Raw genomic sequence first — 24639 nt, forward strand, 5'->3', positions numbered from 1 at the left:
TCTGAACTTCAGTACTAGGGTAGGGGCACTCAGAGTTTTGTGGCTCTAAGGGACCACATGCCTCTTTTCTGAATAGTTATTGACCTGTATAAAAGAACAATGTGTAGACTGGGTGCTTTTTCTCAGTTGTAATGTGCTTCCTTCCCACGCTACTCCAGTTTCTTATCCTAGTCTGGTGTAGGAGATAGCAGGAAGTGGAAAACACCATGTCTGTTTGTACCGTTTTAAAGTTCCAGTGGTGTTCTGCTTTTATTAGTCTTATATCAACTTTGCAGCCTCTAATATTTGAAATTGGTAATGTTTAGGTCGGAGATGGAAATTTAGCACGGAAGAAAAAACGTGGAGATATATATTTGCCTTTCTTTTTCAAGGGTTAGATTACACATTGTTTTCATTAAGTGTACTCCTATTTGTGGTTGAGTTGTTTTTCCCTTTTGTTTTCAAAGAAAATGTGGCTATTATGTAGAGCAATTATTCAACACTGTCTAAAGAATGTAACAAAAGCCGTATGAGAATGGATGAGAAGGCTGGACAGATTTCCCATGGGATGATTTACACCATAGTTGAAATGCACTGTGTAAACTGATACTCCTCATGTCTGTTAAAAAATTAGGATGCTGCTGATTTTTTTTTTCTTTTTTTTTTTTCTTTTTCTCCAAATACTGAAAGACTGTTTTGAAAGCTTAAAACTTGACAGAAAGAAGGTAAAATTTTTAAATATGTATTCAGGAATGTTACTATGATGCTCCTTGGGCAATCAAATTCTGCATTCCAACTCTTCTTTTTCTATTAGTTAGGTCATATCTTGAACTATATTCCTTGAATTCTTTATGTATGGTGAATTAAGAAATATTTAATCCAAATGAATTGTTTTGCCGAGGAGGGTAAATGTGCTAGAAATTCCTAGCTAGAAATTCTATGAAGTACAGTATGGAAGCACAATATTCAAATGCAAATATATTGAGTTCTGGATGAAATATTTTTATTTTATGCATCAATGCTGCTGATGATAAATTTTATTTTTTTTTAATAATTTTCTTTTAATGTCAACATAAAATACTTACTTGATTATTGAAAAATGTCCACATATTCAAAAGAATAACTTACTGAAAAATGTCTGGGACTATGGATCTAGAAGAAACTTTTTAAAGCTTTATGTGGATATTCATCAAACACAGAATAAGCATTAGAAGACAAATGTCTGAAGATACAGAAGACATAGTGTTTTCAAGCTGGTATTAATTTAATCCTATTAAAATAGATTTTCTAGATTGCTTGATGATTTCTCTATTTTTTCAGTGTCTATAGCTGATTAATACATTCAAGCTACTCTGTCACATTCTGGGAAAGCTGTCTTCCTCCATCTTTTCACTGTCTTTTGAGTGATTGCTGCAAATATAGGGAAATTTTGAAGGTGTATGGTTTACTCTGAGAGTCACAGTTTGTGACTTTTTTCATTTCCACCTGTAACCTTTTCAGAAAATTTCTCCTGATTTCAGTGGCTGCATAACAAACTCTTTAAAAAAAGACAATAAGGAAGTGCAAAGGAAAAATGCTTGCAGGGAATAAAATGCTGGGAATAATCAAATATTTTCAAAAGTACTAATAAACTGCTTTTAGAATTCAGAAGAAAAAAGTCGGTTCGTCATACTTAAGCTGAAAGTAGAGGTACTGAGAAGCTCCTCAGTGGGTATTAGTTGTTCTGTCCTCAATTTTAGGTGCAATAGATTTCAGGACAAGGGATGGTGATATCATAGACTGTTGTTGTTACTTTTGTACCTAGACTGGTGAATTGTGTTTAAAAGCTTGTCTTTCACAGCAGCATCTTGATCTGATTTAAAATCTATTAAGTCTAGCATTCCTCTCACATGTGTGTCTGCCCAGTAAAACAATTGAAATGAGGACTTTTGGAGAAGCCTGCTTCAATTTGTCCTAGTTTAGGTGTCTACTCTAGGATGAGATGAATCACGCCCTAAAAATGTGATTTCTCAGTTGTCTGTAAGGCAAGTTTATGGACTTAGCCTAAATGTGGATGCCTACAGCATAAGCTTCTACACTTTGTCAGATGAGTCCTCCTACAAATGGCGAAGAATACATAGCTTTTCTTAGTGGTTATGTCGATGATCATCACAGTTCAAAACATATGCATTATTTCTAAATTGAGGTGGCATGACTTTATCTCATATCTCAGTGATCCCTATTTTTGTTACCTGCCGGTTTTTCACTTAAGAAAACGTGAAGATGCCCATTGTGCCATAGATTCCCATTAACAAATGTTTGGTGTGTATAAGAATGTCTCAAAGCTGTGTCAGTTCAGATTGATGTTCAAGTGCTTGGGCAATGCTCTTAGATACATGATTTAACTTTTGGGTTGCCTTATATGAAGTCAGGAGTTGGACTTGGTTCTGTAAGCTACCTGAAGTTTAAGAAACCCCTATATATGTATAACAATTACTATGGACTCAGCTCATAACCAATAGTAGGAAACTTACTGTGCAACACATTTTGCAATTATACCTTTCTATTAAAATATTTAAATATTCATTAGCATTAGATGAAAACTACGATGTAGACTATAAGACATTTCTAAGTGGCCTGACTTCTAAATAGTCAATGAAATTGTACTATAATGTGGTTACTTTGGGCCGGTCCTATTGGTATGCATGACAAAACAAGCACAGAGTTTTGACTATATTTTGACCTTGATTCTTATCTGTGATTCATGTTAAACAAGCACAAAGGTCATATTTCCCGAGTCCTTGCTGAATGGGTTGAATATAGAATGCTGACACAGCTTTTGTTTTGTTGTATTGAAAGCCTTACATCAGTATTTGAATAATTGAAAAGAAGTTGAAATCAGAGGGCAGTTTTCCTCATGCCCAAGATTTGGTGTCTTTGACAGCATTCATGAGCTGCTGTGACTAAATCCCAACTTTATTCATCAAGATAGTCTAGTAGCTATTTTAAAAAGTAAGACAATTACTTCAGTAAATCTGAGGCAACTTTTCAAAACATAATTCCTGAAAATAAGGGACTTTCTGATCTCAGGACTGAAAAAGTGGGTTCTGTTTTCTACTCATTCTCTCCCAGACTGGCTGATAAGCCCTGATTAAATACGAAGAAATTATTAGCAGCCATTTTATATAATACATGACACCACAGTTATTTGAAGTTTGATTTCTGTTACTAGGCTGATAGCTACAGCACAGTTATTCTGTGTCTGATTGTGTTTTTTTAGTATGAAGCAAACATGCTAAACTCTCCTTAGTGTATGCAGGTGATTTCTTGTCCAGAGGCATATCTCTTGTTTAAGCACTCTGAGGTCAGCACTGGAAACCACGAGTTCAGTGCTATTCCCTAGGTTTTTGAGGTGTGACTGATACAGTGCATGTTTAAAGACTCATTACTTAGGGGGAACATTTTTTTAGACTCTGTCATAATGGGTCTGGGTTTTCCTGGTTGCAGACTTCAGATCTAAGGAAACCTAACTGCAAATATGAAATTTAGTGTTTTGTGTTTGACGATTGTTCGATTAGATGTATCTAGCTTTAGGATTATGGTTTTTGGAATATATGTGTTTTCTAAATTACCTCAGATTTAGGATAGGATTTAGGATATATTTTGCTCTCATCTCAGGACTAAATTCACCAGAATGCAGTTATTTACTTTTTGTAGTTATTGATGTGTTCATCCCTGTGATAGCAGTGTATGTCTTATTAAATGTCACTTAGTGACTCAGAAAGCTTGGGAAAAAACTTAAATGAATGAACTAAAAAATACCATATCACATAACCGGGAATTTAGGATAAGATTTTCACCTATCAAGTGCATTTGCAGATTAAGGTTTTTATCTGGGTACAGAGTTATCATTTGAAAGTGTTCATTAGCAATCACAAAAATACCTTGTTTGTACAACCGTGAGCACCTAATGAAAAATCTGCTCCTTAGAGCCATGCTTGTGTGGCCAGTGAAGAGCGATGGATCTCAGAATGGCAACAAGGTGTATGAAGCAGCTCTGGTTTATATCCAGGTGATACCCCTGAGTCAGAGCTCACTGTATGCTGTTGAGAGCACCATGGTCTGCAGCTGACATGTACTCAGTCATTTGACACTTCCAGCAGAGCCAAAGACAGCGGAAAAGCATAAGCACAATGGAGACCGAGACTACACTCCTTATACTTGTGTAAATAGCCTGTGATTTGCAAGGTGCTGAAAAAATGTTGTTTTGCAGAAAGAGAAAGCGAGCTATAGTATATAGCAGCCTCCGCAAATTCTATCATCAGTCTGCTCTTTTCAAAAGAAATATTTGTAACAGATAATGGGCTGATCGTTCCGTGAGTGATGGAGAAATCTTCAGGTCTCTGTAGGAATGTTTTAAAACTCAGTTCTATTTGAGGCAAAATCCCATTATTTTGGTATGAGCTAAGGCCTTAATACAAAAGAAGGGCTTGTGACTCATCAGTGTAAATAGAATTGGATGTACATTTATATATATTATGTACATTTATATATATAACAGCCTTCCAGTATCTGAAGGGACCTACAGGGATGCTGAAGAGGGACTCTTCCTCAGGGACTGTAGCAACAGGACAAGGGGTAATGGGTTCAAACTTAAACAGTGGAGATTTAGGTTAGATATAAGGAAGAAATTTTTTACTGTGAGGGTGGTGAGGCATTGGCACAGGTTGCCTGAGGAAGTTGTGAATGCTCCATCCCTGGCATTGTTCAAGGCCAGGTTGGACGGGGTTTTGAGCACCCTGGTCTAGTGGAAGGTGTCCCTGGCTGTGGCAGGGGGTTGGAACTGGATGAGCTTTAAGGTGCCATCCAACCCAAAGCATTCCAGGATTCTATGACTATATTTTCAGTGAAACACTCTTTTATCCAGAGGCGCTCCTTGGCTCTTTACAAATAATTATACATCCTGCCCTATGACTGTAGATTGAAAATATTGGTTTAAGATTACCTCCTACATTTAAGTGAGTGTTACTTGAATTTAGGATATGCTTCCAATTTTACTACATTTTTTTAGGTAAAGCAGAGGTACGTTAATTTTAATAGCAAGAGATAATGCTGTAAGAAGAATTCTCCAGAGCATTCAACTCATTCAACTTTAGAGATAAAGGTCAAAATGTAGATCTCATTTGATGTGCTAAAACCCACAGGATATTGTTGCAAGCATCACTTTTTATCATGCTTCAAATCTTGTCTAATTAATGTGCAGTGGATATCCCAAAGATACAGAAAGGCTTCTTTTTCAGTTTATTGTTAAAGGGCTGTGCTGGCAGAACATATCTGGTTTTGACTAATGAGATTTCTCAAGAGGTTGTTCTTGAAGATTATCTGCTTACTTTTATAGTGCATGAAGGTGCCCTAATAATTGTGAAGTGATACAGGGTTGGGAATACACGGGAGAAAATTAAACAGTTTACATGAAGCTGCTGAAATTAACTACAATTATGTAGATTTGTTGTGTAAATGTGGTCCTGTCTAAAACATGAAGATTGAGCCCTACCACAGTAATTCAAAGAATGTTTTAAAATATGTTTCTCTGCAGCAGGAAAATGTCCTGTGTCTTTTAAATGATTATGTTACAATGGCATTAGAATTAGGCCTGTAAATACTGTAATCAAAACCTCAAGCAAATACATACCCTCACCTTTCTTTTTGATCACCTGCTACTGACTAGGTCATGAAATAATCTAAACAGTAGTGCAAAGAATATCTAGGTGATATACATTCAGTTAATTTATTCTCAGCTGAGTTAGATGGGACCTTGTTAGGTCCTTGGCTATGTGTCTGCAAGGCACATAGTCTGGTCCTCGGCTCAGTTGTTTCTTTATTATCAACATAGAGTGCTCGACGCACTTGCAGCTTCTAACTTTCAAATGTGCATTGCTAAACTTATTTTATTATTGGATTATAAGATGCACTCAAACAGTGTAGTCTGATATTAACGCCATCAACGCAAGAGCCGGTCTTCATCTATCAGTTAGAGGAAGAACAGCATGGTGGAGGGACCACTTCATGTGAGGGATTAACCTCATCCAATTTCAAACACTGACGGTGTGAACAGCTACATCTAAAGCTGTTACTGTAGCTCCCTCTTTAAATCTAGAGAATCAAGCTATTTTAGTCTGTATTCATTTGACACTCTCTCAGTGTCTACTTTATAATGAATTATTTGAATGAATATTTGCCAGATAAGTCCTACCTCAAGGGTGAACAGGCTAATAAGCTCTCAGATGGATGATCCTACTGGAAGGAGCTGGACTGAAATACAGGTTCAAATCTTTGTTCAGTCACAGCCTTTTCATTTTTCTTTAGATGTTATCCAGACTTTCTGTACTTCAACTTACCATATATAAATGATAAATAATGTTTTACAAATGGAACCTTTTCTGTAGCATGTCTCAGCTGTGTGACTTTACAGCCATGCAGCTGAATTAGTTTCAGTTTCTGTTGTCTATTTAAATAACTGCAGTCATGACGACTGCAACAATGAAAGCCTGAGTTTAATAAACCTCTAAACTCTGCTTGCCAAGTGGTAAATTTTAATAAGCATGGACTCTGCCTCATGAGTAAGGGTACAGAAGAGACAAAAGGGCTCTGTGGATTGTAATGGCTCATGTCCACAATGAGAGTGACACAATTTTCTAGGTAACATGAAAATGGCTAATGAATTTTAGTGCATGTAGCATCTTCTGCCAACTCATTAAGTATTCCCCTTTGCATTACAGTAATGTGGCATGTGGGACCAGAATACAAGTAGAATGAATGTGCCCAAATTTGCTTGAATGTATGGAGTTTTTTAGTTTTGAAACGAAGGGGCCATTCCCAAACATACAGTGAGGAAGAATTGTTTAGCAAGTGTTGTCTCTGTAATCCTTATCAGTGTTTCTTGCCTTGCTTCTAATTCAGATTGTGGTGTGTTGGTTTTATAACAATTTAGTTGTCCTCACTAAATGTACATCTTTACGTAAGCAGTAAAAGGGTGTCTGCTTTGTTTTAAATTGTGAAAGGCTGACTCCTGATGCAGTCCTGTGTGAAAAGCTGCCACGTAACTGCAATGCTCCTTGCTCCATTTGTAGTCTCCTAGCAACTTTGCCTTGTATTTAATGTCTACATCAGATTCTGGAATGTATATAATATTGTATTTCAGGCTGCATAACTTCAAATTAGAAATCTCCTGGTGTTAAAAGATCAGTAACAGTTCCACAAAAGAAACACATTAATAGACTTTTTACTAAAAATTACCAACAAGCCAGTGCAAGAGGTCTTAGTTTCATTGGCAACATTAGGGCAGCACAAGGTCTTTGGAGAGCATTCAGAGCCGCACATCTCAGGAGAAGTTTGGTACTTTTTCTTGAGAGCATGCCTGGGAGGTGGTGAGCTAAAGTCAGCCTTGGTGATGGCTCCCTGGACTTGAGGAGAGTTCATACCTCGGTTCAACCCAGTGCCTTTGAAAATGCAAAATGAGAGGACCTGATCTGTACTGAAGATCAGCTTTCAAGGCATTTGAAAACTGCAGGTTTTATTAGGCTACCCTAAGTGAAAATTCACTTTCTTGAGCCCTCCAGTCATTTTACTCAAGTGCTTCCTTTTGTGTGATTTCAATAATTAGCAATTGCTTTAAAAAGACAAAACCACACCCATGATTCTCAACTTCTGTTGAGAAAGGTCTTTTTCTTATCCAGTTATATGTTACACCCACTGTATGACAGTGTTGCTGTATTTGTGCTAAAATAACAAGGGTAACTGGGGTTTAATATGACTAGTGGGCGCACAACCACAGATTTGTGTAAGATTCTGGTCTGAAAAATTAGATTGATATTTATTCTGAAAACAAGTAGGTTTCCCAAAGGGTTGGTTGTTCATTCAGGTAACATGTATTTCTTGTTTTAGTCAGGTATTTGGGTAAAGTCTGTGGTAGATGATAAAGGTAGATTTTCAAAGTTAACCGCTACAACATAAGGGTCAGTCAGTGCATGCTATTGCAGGGCACGGGCATGATATCAAGATTGGCCAGCCACTGTAAGCCCCAACTTGAATTAATTAGAAGACTATGAAGATATTATTTTTCTGACTGCTGGCAGGAAGAGACCTGAAAGACAAGCAGAGAACTAATTAATAATCTGAGGACCACCGAGAAGAGGTTTCGTATTTGGACCTGGCCATTCTCCTCTCATGCCGTGCTTTATCTGACATCATTGTCCTGCAAGTAAGAAGCACAAGCACCTTTCTATCTGTACTTGTTTCTGTGGCAAAGACAAAGCATGTTTGTAGAAACCAGGGTACTTATCCAGGGCACCCTGTGGACTTTTCGACTGTTTATAGTTCATAGTGACTACTACATGACCACAACTCTTAATGACTCACAGTATTTAGATTTAGCTGAGTATAGAAACACCTCTGTAATTCAGTCATATGTCCTGTTCCCTAAGGCAGACATAACCTTACTATGATGGCAGCATCTAGCTTGTAGCTGTACTAATGCCTTGCAGTGAGTAGATACTTTAATTTCCTTCTTCAGGTGATATATGTACATGCACAGGGAAAAGTTGCAAGGGTTTTAAGATCTTAATTTCCTGCATGGGATTTCTGGCCACAGGATATGCAGCTGGATTGTGGGGTTAGGTTTAAGGTCATGGTGTGACATGTCTCCCTAGTCTGATTCTCACGATTCAGCAGTTGCTCCAGACACAAACTCCTCCAAGTAATACTCCAGATGTCTGACTAGGAGTAGAACTGGTTGGGAATTTTCCATGGACAGCACTTTATGGCTGAGAACACTGAATGTTTGAACCCAAAAACTTCCATAGAAATGTCTCGCACATTATTATCAAGCAAATTTACCAGATTTTGGTAAATTTCTGATCAAACAAAAACCTGCTCCAGAATAGTTAATATATTAGCTGCTAGGGCAGCCACCTAGGAAAAATAAAAAAAAATAAACAGAGTAAAAGTGTTGAAGCTGTGTCCTTTATGAAAAAAAAAAAACCCAAAACCAACCACAAAACAAAAGCAAAACACCCCCCCCCCCCAAACCCCAACAAAGCAAAACAAGAAAACAAAACACAAAAATGCCAAACCCTGCATTCTTAATTATCTGAGATGGAAGATATTCTCTGATGCTGTTTTCCCTCAGGGCTTATGTTGGGGCACTTTCTGCAGCTGCCAGAACTTCACATTCTGGTTCTGACTGTTCCAGTCACCGAAGAGCTTCCACACTGAAGCTGAAATTTTCTATTGTTGTTGTTAAATTTGACTCTGCATTCAGGCAAAAAGGAAGCAATAATAACAAGAGCAACAGCAACACAGCTCACCGGGTGAATAAATAATTAAATCTGTGGTGTACACAGGAGTTCCAGGAGGTTGACATTGTTACCTCTTTACAAAGGGAACAATGGACTAAAATCCTTAGAAAGTGAGAATTGCCATTTGTATAATGATGTTGTGTATTTATATAAAGAGGACATAAAGCCATATATTTTAAAGTTATCCATGAATGTTTAAAGAATTAGGCTAGGGACCCCAAGGTAGCTGAGTGATGAACATTTCCCCTAGAGTCCTAAATGTCTGTTTTCTTCTTCCCTCAGTGTGTCTTCCTGTCGTATGAAAATTAAAAGTCAGGTTTCTTCTGTCAGCTACAAGACTATTTTTTCATATCTCCCGAGATGGAGAGGAGATGGAAAACATTAAAGAAAAAATCAATAAAAAAAGTGATATGAGATAATACACAAACCAACATGGACTCACAGAAGTTAAGCAGTAATACACTGATAAACAAGCACAGATTTTGCATTAAAATAGTGCTTTACTGGCTTTTATGCAGTCTGACCACATAAGCATGAGCAGAAAATGCTGCTATGCTTGAACTGCCACCTCGCAGAGTTAATCCGCACAGGTGATCCCAGAAGCCTCTGAGTGCGATTTAGAGGGAAAAATGCCTTGCCCTTTGCAGCTGTAGATGTGGTTGCTACCTGAGCATCTGTTTCCAGCTGCTGAGCTGCTGTCAGGCAGCTGCTGCCCTGTGCTGCATTGCTACAGCATCTGCCTCCCCCTTCAGTGACAAAGCTGTCTGCACCTGCCTTTTAGTCTGCTTGCTTTGAAATGAAGGAAGCCTCTTCTGTCCAGTGCTAGTGATATTTTATTACTGTCATCTGAGTTATGGACATTCTTTTCTAAACTGGGCAATATGTTTGTTTCAGAACCACCATTACATCAGTCCTGTCCCTTCATTTTCTTTCTTTCAGTGCCAAGAGTCCAAACAATTAAGTCTCCTAATCCAAACATTTTGCTTTATCTGGGAGCATAATTACTCCATAAATTTCAGTTTTTGACAGCAAATAGGGCAAATCTGCCTACTCCTTTAATCTGACTTTTCCCTACAAGAAAGAAATGGTGGTATGACTTCAGGAGCCCTCCAGTGTGGAGCAGGGCTGGAACTAGACGATCTTAAGGTCCTTTCCAACCCTAACTATTCTATGATCCTTCTGGATAATGCAGCTGGGGCCTTCATGCCCTTGGTGACAGTGCTAGCAGAGGTTCCTCTTCTTTCACTCTGATGCAGGCTTGAGAGAAAGATTGAGGACAGGGCTTATGGCCATCTCCTCCTTCTCCCCTCTCCCTTGTTTTTTTCTGCATGAATAGTTTTAGGTAAGGTGCACTGGAAATAAAAAAAAAACCCCAAACAAACGAATAAAAAACCCCGGATCTGAGCTACATGCACTTTTTTATATTGCATGCCCTGTGCTGCACATTTAAAGGGCATAGCTCTCCTCTCTGTGACCTATTAGTTATACTGTCCCTTTAATATAATTTTGCTGGGTGGATTGTGCTTATTTGAGTAAAGAGGTGCCTTGGCACAAAAGCTTTTTTATTTTCCAAGGAAGAGCACCTCAGTAGTCCTTGTTTTATCTGATGCTGGATTGCGAACAGAGTCTTGCACAGAGTCCGAGAAGAGTTGCCTAAGGGTCATCTCATGGACAACAGCATCTTACTCAGCCCTACTGAGTAACCTTTATGCAGATCTGGCTTCCTACTCTGGCATCCACAGTTATGGGATTTTTAGAAGCAGCTGCCAGCATCTCCTCTGCAAAAGTAAGAAGAAGAAAGTATACTTGTTAATGGCAATTCTCTACTTTTCTTACCCATTTCCTCCAACATGCACACTTCTGAGAAGAAAAGTCAAAGTCTGCAGTTTTAAGTATCACTTTAAAAACTCTATCACATAACTGTTGTCATTATTCTGTGCTAAACAGTGAGTCATTACACTGTGCTATATTTGAGTGAACAGTTCAGATGGGGGGTGGATGCTGGAAGATTATACTTGGCCTTCTGTTTGAAGCTGACAAGTTCAGCAACATTGTTCAACTGTTTCAGAATAGTTTAGTTCCCTGAGGAAGAATGCATTTCCTGTCATAAATAAATCCATAAACTAAATGTTTAGTGGTATTTCAGCTTCCTTTCATATGACACATAGAGTATTTGGGAAAAAATTGCCAATGCTTCAGAGGAACTTGCGACAGCTTTTTGTGTTCAAATGTCTCCCTTAAATTTAAACCAGGGTAAAAGTCATTCAGCAATGGGGACTCCACCACATCCCTGTGGAGGTTGTTCCAGTGATTGATTGATCTCAGTGTAAAAAAAAATTCTTTCTTATATCAACATCAAACCTCTCTCAGTGCAAATTGTACCTGTTGCCGCTTGTTGTCTCCATGTGTCTCCTTCTGGAGAGGGAGCCTCTGTCCTCTTTGTAGCTACCCTTCAAGTACTGGAGTACTGTGGTGAGGTCCCACTGAGCTTTTTCTTCTCCAGGGAGAAGACATCTAATTCCTTCAGCCTTTCCTCACAGGGCAGGTCCTCCAGCCCCTTGATGATCTTCATGGCTGTCCTTCAGACACTCTCCATTTTGCCCATGTCTTTCTTGAAAAGTGGGGACTAGAACAGTACTCCAGGCATGGCCTGACAAGCACTGAGTAGAGTGGGATGATAACATCTCTTATCCCTGATAGCGATGCCTTTGTTGCTTCAGTGGCATGCTGCTGACCCCTGCACAGCTTGTTGTCCGCTGGGACCCCAGCCAGCAAGGCTGCTCCCCAGACACACAGATCTTAGACTGCACCAGGCTCTTTAGTTATTCTGACCCAGGTAATACGCTGATATATTTGTATTGTTAATATTTGATGTTCATGTGGGAGACACAACATCTTCTTTACAAAAAGGTACATTTTCAGTTGTCTGTAAAAGTCGTAACACCTCTTGCATTAATTTTAATGGAAAGTAAGAAAATCCCTATGTGCCTAAAAAAGAGTGTCTCTTTTCTGTCATTTTTTGTGTAGATTATTTGTTTTTCTTTCTATGACAGCTTACTTTGTAGTAGGTCAATTTGTGCTACATTTTGAAAATGGATGGAAAAAAAGAAATAAAAACCTTTATCAGAAGAAAAAGAACCCTAAAAATAGGAAGATTTTTTAGCTACAAATAAGTTCTGAAGTTCTTTGGGAAAGGAACTAACTGCTGTTGTTACTGTTTTACTACTGCTATTACTGCAGGGTGGGTGGTCCTGCAGGGTGGTCCACTCTGTAGCCACAAACAACACTTTGCAGAATTAGAGTTACCATTTCTGCTGGAGCCATCAATGTGATTTACTCAAAAGAAGCAGGCTGTTACTAAACCTTACCTGTTCTGATTTTTGACTAATCTATGTCAGCGGCAATGACAAATATATAGGGTACCATTCCTTGCGTATTTGCCTCTGTGTTCCAGGGGTATGTCTGCTTTCAGGGCCACAGTGCTGGGTTAGATGGTCTTTTGGTGTGATACGGTACAGTTTTTCTTACATTCTTGTCTAATTTATTGCCTGTTTGAGTCACAGACCTTTGCAGTTAAATGACAAACTTCTTTTTCTGAGGGAATGGCACATTTAATAGCTAGGATTGCTCAGATAACAAGAACAATAAAGAGAGTGCAAAAATTCTGTCTGCTATGGCTGAGGTCATAGTATCTATTTCAGCCTGGTTACCCTACAACATTTTATAGAAGAGAATCATAGAATCATAGAATTGGTTAGGTTGGGAAAAAACTGTAAGATCTCCAGCCATTAACCCAGCACTGCCAAATCCACCATTAAACCGTGTCCTCGTGGTTTGCTTATGCACTGCCATTTCCTCCTCAATGGGCTTGGAGGGAGCTTGTGAAATTGCTAGTTATAAACATATTGAGGAGACCAGAACATCGTTCTTCTGTTCTCAGAGCTGTCATTATTTCTGAGCATTTGCTGAATGATTTTTAACCCTTTTTCTCTTCCTTGATTATTGCCATTTCTTGTGTTGTGTGCACTGGTTACCTAAATTTTGTGACATTCTTGCTCCCTGGACAGAAGAAAATCTTTCAATGCATGAGAATGAATGGCAAATAGCTAAATAATAAAGCCTACACTTTTTCGTACATGAAGACTATTGTTTACAGGAGATGAAGTTAATTTTGCAACGATCTGTTTCCCATTGAACACAGTAAGTTTTTGGTCTGATTGTTCATAACTAGAAAGAAATGAACAACCATTCAGAATCAAAACGATTGTTTGCAAATGTATCTTTTGCAGAACAGACAAAAGGTTATTCTTTTGAGAATTGTCTCTCCAGTTATGTCTACACAAACTTATGGAGCCACATTCTACAAATTGCAGTCTCTAAGACAGTGTAGAGGTCCACTGTAGTTTTCCACAAGGCTGACCATTTCCTCCTGGATAGTGGAAGTATATTGCTCAACTTACATGATTTTGAAGTGTGTGTCAGGTGTATCTTGCTTTTTGCTGGTTTTGACTGTTTTGTAAGTAGACCCATCTGATATTCCTTTTTTCTTTGTTTTTGGTGAAAAGTTTTGCACCTATTAAGCCAAGACTTCTTGTGAAATGCATTAGTTTTAATGACCTTTTAGTAGAACAAAATGTTCTATGGTTTAGGATGGCATTTCTGGAAAGATAAAAAGGCATTAAGAGCAGCTGGTGGTCAAGTGGAGTGTAGAAAACCCTGCTTAGTCACTGTGGCTTACATTAGACAAAGGTGAACGTCCCACACTCTAGGTGAGTGAGTACCATTAAGCCCAGAACAGCACAGTGGCTGTTCTTGAGCCTCTCATCATTTTCTCATTTCATATTTTGAAAGATCTCAGCTTTGTTTAACAGAAAAGATGCTTAAAACCTGCAGTTTATACAAAACTGAATATTTTTCTTGCTAACACAAGCGTCATCATGCACAGCCCACATAGCAGTAATATTAAAATGAAATCTAAGCTCTACACAAGGTTGTGCAAGAAGAAGCAAAAAGTTTTTTTAAAGAAGCTAGAAACTGAAAAATAAATGCATTTTTTAGACCTTTGTCTATATTTAGTAGACCCTCCCCCCAGTTACTTTATAAATGCCTCTGGAGCTATGACCAAATTGCAACAGATGACTACTTTTAGTTTGGCCTTCTGAAGAAAGGAAAATGACATGGAACCCTGACAGCTTCCTTAAAGTTCTTCTCCATATCCTCCCTTTCTCCTTCCCAACAAAAGAAAAGAAGAAAAAAAAAGCCAATACAAATAAATTGGTAGAAGTGACAGTACACCTTTAAACAGCAAATTTGTATGGCTAAGAACCAAACAGCAGGTTTACAAGCACTGAAATTTGTGGAAATTTCCATGAGAGAGGGCTGTGATACCAGTTTTTCTGCTGCTTCCTTTCCAAGTACACCATCAGAAAAAGCAAATCTTTAACAGGACTTGGGGTTTCCTCAGCAGGATGCAGGGGTTATGCAGACGTGATTATGATTTATTTTGCTATCTAGATAAAGCATTCATTTTAATTAATTCTGATTACAAACATTCCTAAGTCCATCTCCTTATGTGTCTTGCAGAGTAATGACAATGTTTGGAATAATGCACTTACATCCTGATGCAACTACTTCCTGAGCGTGTTGTCGATTTAGTGGGATAGAGTTCCAAAATGAGAACGTGACTCATGTGTTCTGTCATTATTTTGGAGTAACAGAAGATGATACCATTATAGCCCAGTGCTGTTACAGAAATTATAGTTCTCCCACGTTTGCTGCGACACATCTGGAAATGTTATTTGTGCATGAAAACCTGATAGGCACCTTTGTTGGTGGTGTATCTCACTATCAAAACTTAATTTACACTGGTCCGCTCCCTCCACATCCCTCCTCTCCCATTCGTTTGTTCTGTCTTTTATTGGAATTTCACTTTTAAAGCATTTTCTAGAAGTAAGATTCTCATTTACTCCAATATGCCCAGGCATATCAGTTGTAGTCTTTAGGATTTGGTAGTGTCAGCATTTAAAATCCCCTTGGACTGATACAGATAAATAGCATTGTCATCCTTCCCAAAAATGCCCTGAAAGAGGCCTGTAGTTTATCTTGTATCATGCTCTTAACTGCTGAAACCCTCTGTTTCCTTCCCAATAGCTCTTCTTTAACCCAGGCATCTAACCATCCCACAGCATACTGCCCACTCACCAGCTTTCATTGCCCTCTGCAGTCCTACCTTGCCTTTGACCCAAATCCTTTTTCAGGCAGAGTTTGGGTCAGTGAGAGTTCATCCAAAAGGCCGAAACACTATTTTCTGTGTAATCCGGACCTTCTGCAGCGTGCTGTCAGCTATTGTCGACATAGGACAAACTGGGTGGAAATCCAGTCAGCCAAAAATGTGCTTTGATGATACCTTCTGTTTCAAACCTTATTGGACTGAGCTGATGTTACAGGCACCACTTGTAACTTCCACAGAAATGGCACATATCAAAACTTTTAGAAATCATTTTTTGGGGTGGTTTCCAGGTGTCTCCAGGCTAACCAGAACTCATTCTGTTCCAATGAAAAATATTTTAAAATCTACTGTATGCCAATTTTCTAATGAATTACTTTGCTCAAATAAACTCAAGGATTTGTAGAGGAGAACAGAGATTCTTGCTGCTGAGACAGAGGACAGTTTTATCATCACCTTGATCTTATAGCTAGGAGGGCAGACAAAGGGAAAAGGAGCTGCAGTCAAGTAAGCTGTCATTAATTACTGCTGAGGGTTACAACAAAAGCCTCTCTTCAGTCCAATTGAATCTTTGAGGAATCTACCCACAGCATAGCTTTGAAAAAACTAGTGAAGAAAGAAGACCAGAAATATGCTGGCAATTAGGGCAGAGGCAAATATGGAAGTTACCTGCATCAGTTCACACTAGTTAGTTCAAGCAGCCGTAACAGTCTAGTGGAGGCATCACAGGACATGGGGCTGAGCATCTTTCGCCTCAGAAAACCCAGTGTCACAATTGGCTGGAAGCAAGGAAAGGTGGAAAGGTATCGCTCTGTACTTGTCATGTTTTGATAATTTTTCATAGGTGTTGACAACTGGTATGATTTGAGTCAGGACAGTAGTTCCTATGGCCCCTTGGGCTGGCCCAATAGCTGTGCTGCGCTTCTGTGGCTATGTTGGGTCAGATCTGGACAAGCTCATCTTAACATAGCTTGGAGTCTATATGCCTCACTGAGACTTACAGTGTAGGTAATAGCTTTAAAGATACTTCAAATAGAAATAGCCTTTCTTCATTTGGCAAGTATTAGAGATACAAAGAACTTGCATTTACTTGGCAACATTTCCTCATGACTAATATGAAAGTGAACTTTGTTAACAGGTTCTTCACATATAGGCATAAGTTAAAAAAATTCCACGTTTTTGAGGTACACTGCTCTGTGATTTAGACAGATATTAATTAAATGCATGTTTTAACAAAGATTTGTTCCCCTTTGCTCAAACTTGCTTAAGTTCAGCTACATGAATTTACTGATGTGAAGAAAGCCCCTGTTTATTTATATAGAAAATAATTAATTAACTTCAGAGAAAAGGAAAGGAGTATTCACCACATTTTTTAAATGGGGAATGGTATCTGTGGAACAGGTAGTCAGGGCATTTTTCATCTTTCCCATAGGGTTTATTAGAGGTGCATTAAGATTCTTGGAATTTGCTTACAAACCAAGATAAATTTCTAAGTAAGACTAAGCAAAGAAAAATTGTGGTGAGTTGTCAGACACAGTCCACTGTAGTAGCTGCTTTATAATGAGCTTTGAGACATACCATAATGCAGTCTATTGTTGCAAGTACCTTTTGTACATGCACTCTCTACCTTTTATGAAGTAATTGGAGTTTAAAGTGCTACAGCTTTGAAATGTGTGAAAGCCAAGACCTTAATATGGGAAGCTTCTGGGATTAAACATTTTTGCAATGAAAAATCTTAAATGTGTTTTGACTAATTTCATTCAAGGTTCATCTGCAGCTTTTTTATGTAAGTGAATCTCTTAATTTTATGGGCCTTACCACTCTAAAGATATCAATTTATTTTACATTTCAGTTCTGAAAATTTCTAATACAGCCATAACATTTTTACTTAGTAATGAATCTATTGTTCCAAAATATCAATTGATAATTAGAATTTTAGAAAGTAATTTTGGTTGGTTTGGTTGACTGATGTTAAGTAATCAGTTTTGCTCTCTTGCGGCTGTCACTGATGATCCAGTAGATGTGCCTGCTCATTGAGTAGATCAGTGCAACAGAAAAGGATCAGTGGATTGATGGAGTTTGTGCTGAGCCCCTTGCATCTACGCTTAATGTGTTTTGAGGCTTTCGGTTGGACTGATTTTGAATGCTTTGAATGCTTCCACCATATGTGACCTGAAAGACCAAATGTTGATGCGGATCTTGTTATGCTGATAAGAGTCTGTCTTGACTTTGGTGTACACCTTGAGCACAGCTACTTCTTTAATTTGCTCTGACAGGGTTCTAGTTCATGCAGACCAAACCCACTTTTTAAAGTGAAGCAATGTAGAATAAATAGGGACAATTGGGGCATGTGCTTCAAAACTGCACTGTTTCTGAACCCATTGTAGGACGTGGCCTCTTTTTACTTTGGATCACTTTTAGTGAAGTGATCCTTTTTCTCAAGGAGGCTGAATGTACAACTTTTTCTCCTCATGAAGGCTGAATGTACAACTGCCAAAGTATTTTCTGTGAAAGGGTTTATTTTGATAGTTATCCACAGGAAACTTAGCTGTGATCATCTGTGATGAGGAAAAGACCAATGCCAAAATAAAATGACTAGTTCAGTTATGATTGCAGTATATTAACAGAACTGACAGTCACAGTCCTAAGGGATGACTATCTAAAAAAATAGAATTACTTTTCTCCCTGTAAAGATTGCACTGATTTGCTATGTGTGGTGTACTTGATACTGCAAAGGATGTCATTAGACATAGATCATTGTGATGTTATGAAAAAAAAGATTAAAAATCCAAGTTTATATTGTAAGCAAAATTGATTCAACATAATCGCTGTACTCTTGATTTTTCACCTGTAGCAACTAGGTTAATTTTATATCCTGATGGGAAGCTTTTTGACAAAACAGGGCTCTGACTCCATGACACCAAGGACATTTTCCAGAAATGCAGGTTTCGAGAACTCTAATGACAGCTTGCTTGATGCCCAGTGGATACCACATGAGTTCTAGGGTTTAACAACCTTTGATCATCCTTAGTTCACCTATTAGATCTGAAGTCGATAGATCCCCATTTGTATGAGGAAGTTTTAGGCCTCCAGTCTCCCTGCTGTGCTGCCGTGTTCTTAGACCCAGCTCAAATGCTCCCCACTATATCTGGAGTCACCCCTTTTGTCCAATGAGGACCTAAGAAGATACAAAGCTTCTGAGGGCTCATTCTGCTGAAGCTTCTGAGTTTGGGATCCTGGTCTCCTCTGCTTTCCAAAATACTTGAATCATTATTTCTTAATATCTTCTGACCTGTATTTTGCTAAAAATTATAAATTTATTTCTCCCACCTGCTATTACCATTGAAATAGATATTCCAGTATTGGACACAACTCTCTAGCTCATTGACTGTTTTCAATTACTTTTGAGTGTTGCTTGTAGTAGGTGCAGAGTACAACTTCATTTGTATAGACTTGTTCAAGGAGATAGGGCAGATTCTCAAAGTTCTTTTGGATGTCTTCTCAAAATGCTAAAATCCAGTTCAGCTCAAGTTTATTTTCTAAAATTCTAAAGAAAATGAGAACCAAGTTTTGCTTAATTTAGAATCATAGTATCATAGAATGGTTTGGGTTGGAAAGGACCTTAAGATCATCTAGTTCCAACCCCCCTGCCATGGGCAGGGACACCTCACACTAAACCATGTTGCCCAAGGCTCTGTCCAGGCCAGACTTGAACACTGCCAGGGGTGGAGCATTCACAGCTTCCCTGGGCAACCCATTCCAGTGCCTCACCACCCTAACAGTAAAAAATATCTTCCTCATATCCAATTTAAACTTCCCCTGTTTTAAGTTTTAACCCGTTATCCCTTGTCCTACCACTACAGTCACTAATGAAGAGTCCCTCCCAGGCATCATTAGAGGCCCCCTAAATTTAATACAGAAGTTTAAAATTCTGTTTCTTTAGGTGGTTTCAGAACTTCAAAAAATATTTCTCCTATCATATGTGTTATTAAGGATAACAGGAAAACAGACATTTTGGCAGTCATTGGAAACTCTCAAATGTATCACCACTTTCTAATTAGTTGTCCTTAAATGCAGTATGATGTCAGACTTAAAAAAGACATACATGTATTAATGCATCCTGTCCACCTTTCTGTCAACATCCTTATAATACATTTCCAAGTGTTCTACTAGTGCCTTAAAGAAAAGACTTTCCTGATGGAACTTAGCACCTTGCCTCAGGAGTATGTCGCTGACATTAGTATAGTCTGTTTAGGCCTGGGGAAGCTGGGTGTTTGTCTGTGTCTTTATTTCCATTTTATTATTTCTAGTTGTGTTTCCATCTGCCATATCTCCCTCTTTGACAACTAGCAGATACATGTAGATGATTATCATGTTCTCCCTATTGAGTAATATTTAGCCAAGCTGTGAATATTTGCACTGTTTTTTTATTTTCCCCTTAAACAAATCCTCTCAAGGATCTGAACGTGCCATTTATCTGTTCAGAAATCATTCCTGTTCATAGTGCATAGATTTTAACTTAATATTCTTGGTGCAGTTGAAGTAGAATTTTGTAAGAAGGAATGACTTAGACTGTTATATGCTGTTCATAGCCCCAGACTGCATTTTTTTTTCTGTTTTATGTGACCAGATTGCATGCTAACTCAAGTTCATTTTGGTCTTTATCCAGGAGACCTTACATGGGACTTTGCATTTTTTTCTCTTGAATCATGTATTGCTAGTTTGGAGTGTATTTCTAGATGTATTCAGTTTGTGTGATGAGTTAACTTGAAATGTTGTTTATTGTAGCTGTTTTTTTATTGCAGTCTTGTTTATTGGAGCTCATTAACAAGCACAGTAAATAAATTCAGTAGAATTTATTTTTATTTACTAGGTACAAGTACAGGTGAAATGAAGTTCAGGAATATTTACTCTACTTTATTCCATTTATCCCTTAATTTCATTTCTAGTTAAATGCCAATAAAAATTATTAAATTGACATGATTTAAATCTTCACAAAACCACAGCCAGAGTTTCTGATGGTGTCTAATGATTTCTTGCTGTCCAACTGTTTTCCCTTTATTTATTAAGGCTGCAAGATAGACTTTGAAACAATTATCTCAAGAATATTATTGTTTTCCCTCTGTAGATAATCATAGCTATATGTAGCTTTCCAGTGTAATTTCTCTTGTTTATTGATTTTAAAAGAGCTATAATTTTATTAGTAAGGTTTGTAGCTGATTTGTTTGTTTTTTTCTCGGGTGCACACTCTCCACAGATGACCTACTAAATAAGTGCCATCTTAGAAAAAAGTTGATATTGGTATCATAAATTTTAATGTTCATTTTAAAAAACCCATTAATGTAAAGATCCCTTTCCCCTTACCTTTTTTCCTCAGTTTCTCTGTAGTGGGGAAAACACTTTATTTCAGGTGCTTCAAATGGCTGCAGCTTCTTTCTGCGTTTGTCACATGGACTTGATCATATATCATCTGATAAAATTTGAATTAATTTTTAAAGGTAAATATGTGAGGGGGTTTGTTAGCAATTTAAGGGAAAAGGACTGTTGAGTTTGTTGCTCTTTTTATTTGTGGGGAGAAGAATTTGTGTATTTTACTCCTGCTTTTCAGTTACACCAATTACATATATGACATGTATCTAGGATATGAAAAATATAGTGCACCAGAGAATAGAGGGACTCTCTCCGTGAAAATGCATTTCTGAGGAAAGGAGTAAAGAATCAGACTAAAAGGTAAAGGAGTTGTGAGCTCCTGTAAGCAAAGGTTGAACCAAGAGAAATGGCTTTAGGTGAAGAAGTTGACTGACAAGTTCCAAGTAAAGCACAACTGGACAAGAACAACAGCAGGAAAGAGGCAAGTGATGATAATGCTAGATAAGCAAAATCCAGGGCTAGGCATCTGTGTCTTTCAGCTGCCAAATCCAACCAGTTAGCAGTATTAAAGGTTTGCTGGGCAGCAGTGACAAGCAATCAAGTTATAGATATGCCATACTGTCATCGGCTAGTTCATCCAAAGCTAAATTAGTGTTTAATTTATCTAGTGATTTTCAAAAGAACATGCAAGGATAATCATAGAACAGAATCATAGAATAGTTAGGGTTGGAAAGGACCTCAAGATCATCTAGTTCCAGCCCCCCTGTCATGGGCAGGGACACCTCACACTAAACCATGCCATCCAAGGCTCTGTCCAGCCCAGACTTGAACAGTGCCAGGGATGGAGCACTCACAACCCCCCTGGGCAACCCATTCCAGTGCCTCACCACCCTAACAGGAAAGAATTTCCTCCTTAGATCCAATTTAAACTTCCCCTGTTTAAGTTTTAACCCGTTACCCCTTGTCCTGTCACTACAGTCCCTGACGAAGAGCCGCTCCCCAGCATCCCTATAGGCCCCCTTCAGATACTGGAAGGCTGCTATGAGGTCTCCATGCAGCCTTCTCTTCTCCAGGCTGAACAGCCCCAACTTTCTCAGCCTGTCTTCATATGGGAGGTGCTCCAGTCCCCTGATCATCCTCGTGGCCTCCTCTGGACTTGTTCCAGCAGTTTCATGTCTTTTTTATGTTGAGGACACCAGAACTGCACACAATACTCCAGGTGAGGTCTCACAAGAGCAGAGTAGAGGGGCAGGATCACCTCCTTCGACCTGCTGGTCACACTCCTTTTGATGCAGCCCAGGATACGGTTGGCTTTCTGGGCTGCGAGCGCACACTGCTGGCCCATGTTCATTTTTTCATCGACCAGCACCCCGAAGTCCTTCTCTGCAGGGCCGCTCTGAATCTCTTCTTTGCCCAATCTGTAGCTGTGCCTGGGATTGCTCCGACCCAGGTGTAGGACCTTGCACTTGTCGTGGTTAAACTTCATAAGGTTGGCATCAGCCCACCTTACAAGCGTGTCAAGGTCCCTCTGGATGGCATCCCTTCCCTCCAGCGTATCAACCAAACCACACAGCTTGGTGTCATCGGCAAACTGGCTGAGGGCACACTCAATCCCACTGTCCATGTCAGCAACGAAGATGTTAAACAAGACCGGTCCCAACACTGATCCCTGAGGGACACCACTCGTTACCGGTCTCCAGCCGGACATTGAGCCATTGACCACAACTGTTTGTGTGTGGCCATCCAGCCAGTTCTTTATCCACCGAGTGGTCCATCCATCAAATTGATGTCTCTCCAATTTAGACAAGGATGTCGTGTGGGACAGTGTCAAACGCTTTGCACAAGTCCAGGTAGATGACATCAACTGCTTTACCCTTGTCCATCAGTTCTGTAGCCCCACCATAGAAGGCCACAAAATCGGTCAGGCAGGATTTCCCCTTAGTGAAGCCATGCTGGCTGTCACCAAGCACCTTGTTGTTTTTCATGTGCCTTAGCATGCCTTCCAGGAGAATGTGCTCCAAGATTTTACCAAGCACAGAGGTGAGACTGACTGGTCTGTAATTCCCCGGGTCTTCCATTTTCCCCTTCTTGAAAATGGGGGTTATATTTCCCTTTTTCCAGTCATCGGGAACTTCACCTGACTGCCATGATTTTTCAAATACGATGGCCAGTGGCTTAGCAACTTCATTCGCCAGCTCCTTCAGGACCCGCGGATGGATTCCATCAGGTCCCACGGACTTGTGCGCGTTCAGATTTTGAAGATGGTCTCGAACCAGATCCTCTCCTACAGTGGGCCCAAGGTCTTCATTCTCACAGCCCCTGCATCTACCTTCTAAGACCTGGGTGGTGCAGTCAGAGCCTTTGCCAGTGAAGACCGAGGCAAAGAAGTCATTCAGAACCTCAGCCTTCTCCAAATCCTGCGTAGCCAGTTCTCCTGAAAGCTTCCTCAGGGGGCCTGTGCTGTCCCTAGTCTGTTTTTTGTTTGCTGCATACCTGTAGAATCCCTTCCTGTTATCCTTAACATCCCTGGCTATGTTTAATTCTAACTGGGCCTTAGCCTTCCTAACCTGGTCCCTAGCTTCCTGGACAACATCCCTGTACTCTACCCAGGCTGCCTGTCCTTGCTTCCATTTTTTATAAGCCTCTTTTTTCCTTTGAATTTTCCTCAGCAGCTCCTTATCCATCCAAGGAGGTCTCCTGGCCCTCCTGCTGCACTTCCTTCTAGTTGGGATGCAGCACTCCTGAGCTTGTAGCAGGTGATCCTTGAATATCAACCAAGAGTCTTGGGCCCCCCTGCCCTGCAGGGCTATATCCCATGGAACCTTACTAAGCAGGCTCATTTACTTTGTTGTATGAAGTAGATTTTCTCTACTTGTCAGATTTGATTGTCTGAAAGACTTCCAATTTCACTGAGGTGGAAATTCACTTTCCCTGTATATATCTGAAGCTGTGTGACAGTGAAGTACAAAAGCCAGTTAGGAGTGTCAATAAACCCGTTCCCAATTATAGCCACGCTGAAGTCTTCTTACACTCTTGCTTTTAGGTTCCATACAATCAGAGTGTCTTTTCTGTTTGTATGAAATTACCGTTGCCTACTAGGTTGCTCTAGACTTGTGGAGATTTACTCCAGAGGAGGATAAATTCTATAAAAATCATTGCCATCATCTAGCTCTTGTATAGTCTTACATTAAGTCTGTAGAAATTGAAATTCTTAAAAATAAAGTGATGAACAAGCAAAGGAACATGGCATCATCATTATTTTAGAGATGAGTGAGATGTATAATGATGGTCTAATACTGTGAGCTTTTCAAACATTGGAACATACATAGTATAAATTATCTGCACACCCATCTGTCATATGGAAACTTTCTGTAACTTACAAGCTAATTTGTCCTTTAGTTAAGCTAAGCATTAGAAAGAATGGTAGTGGTCATGTTGGACATTTAGTATTCAGATCTCTATGATGGGAGTAGTGCCCTAGCTTTCTTCACAAGGAAGCAAAACTATTTTTTACCTATCATAAATTGCAACACTAAGCATTCCTTACGCACAGATTGTGATGTTTTTAGCCTTTTATCTTCCCATGTAGTCATTCCTTATTTACTGTACTTCAAAAGAGGATCCATGTTGACTTGTTTCTGGCATTTGTCTATATTTAATCGGATATATTGATGGTTAGAATGAGAAATGTGATAGGAACTAGTCTCTCCACTTCTCCAATCTTATGAA

At 39.1% G+C, this 24639-nt stretch overlaps 1 protein-coding gene across 2 annotated transcripts in view; it reads left to right on the forward strand.

The window, feature by feature from the left end:
* GUCY1A2 (guanylate cyclase 1 soluble subunit alpha 2) overlaps positions 1–24639 on the forward strand; it is a 151491-nt gene that overhangs the window by 103582 nt on the left and 23270 nt on the right. The window lies entirely within an intron of this gene.

Source organism: Lathamus discolor, chromosome 4, assembly GCF_037157495.1.
Source record: "Lathamus discolor isolate bLatDis1 chromosome 4, bLatDis1.hap1, whole genome shotgun sequence".
Lineage (NCBI taxonomy): Eukaryota > Metazoa > Chordata > Aves > Psittaciformes > Psittacidae > Lathamus > Lathamus discolor.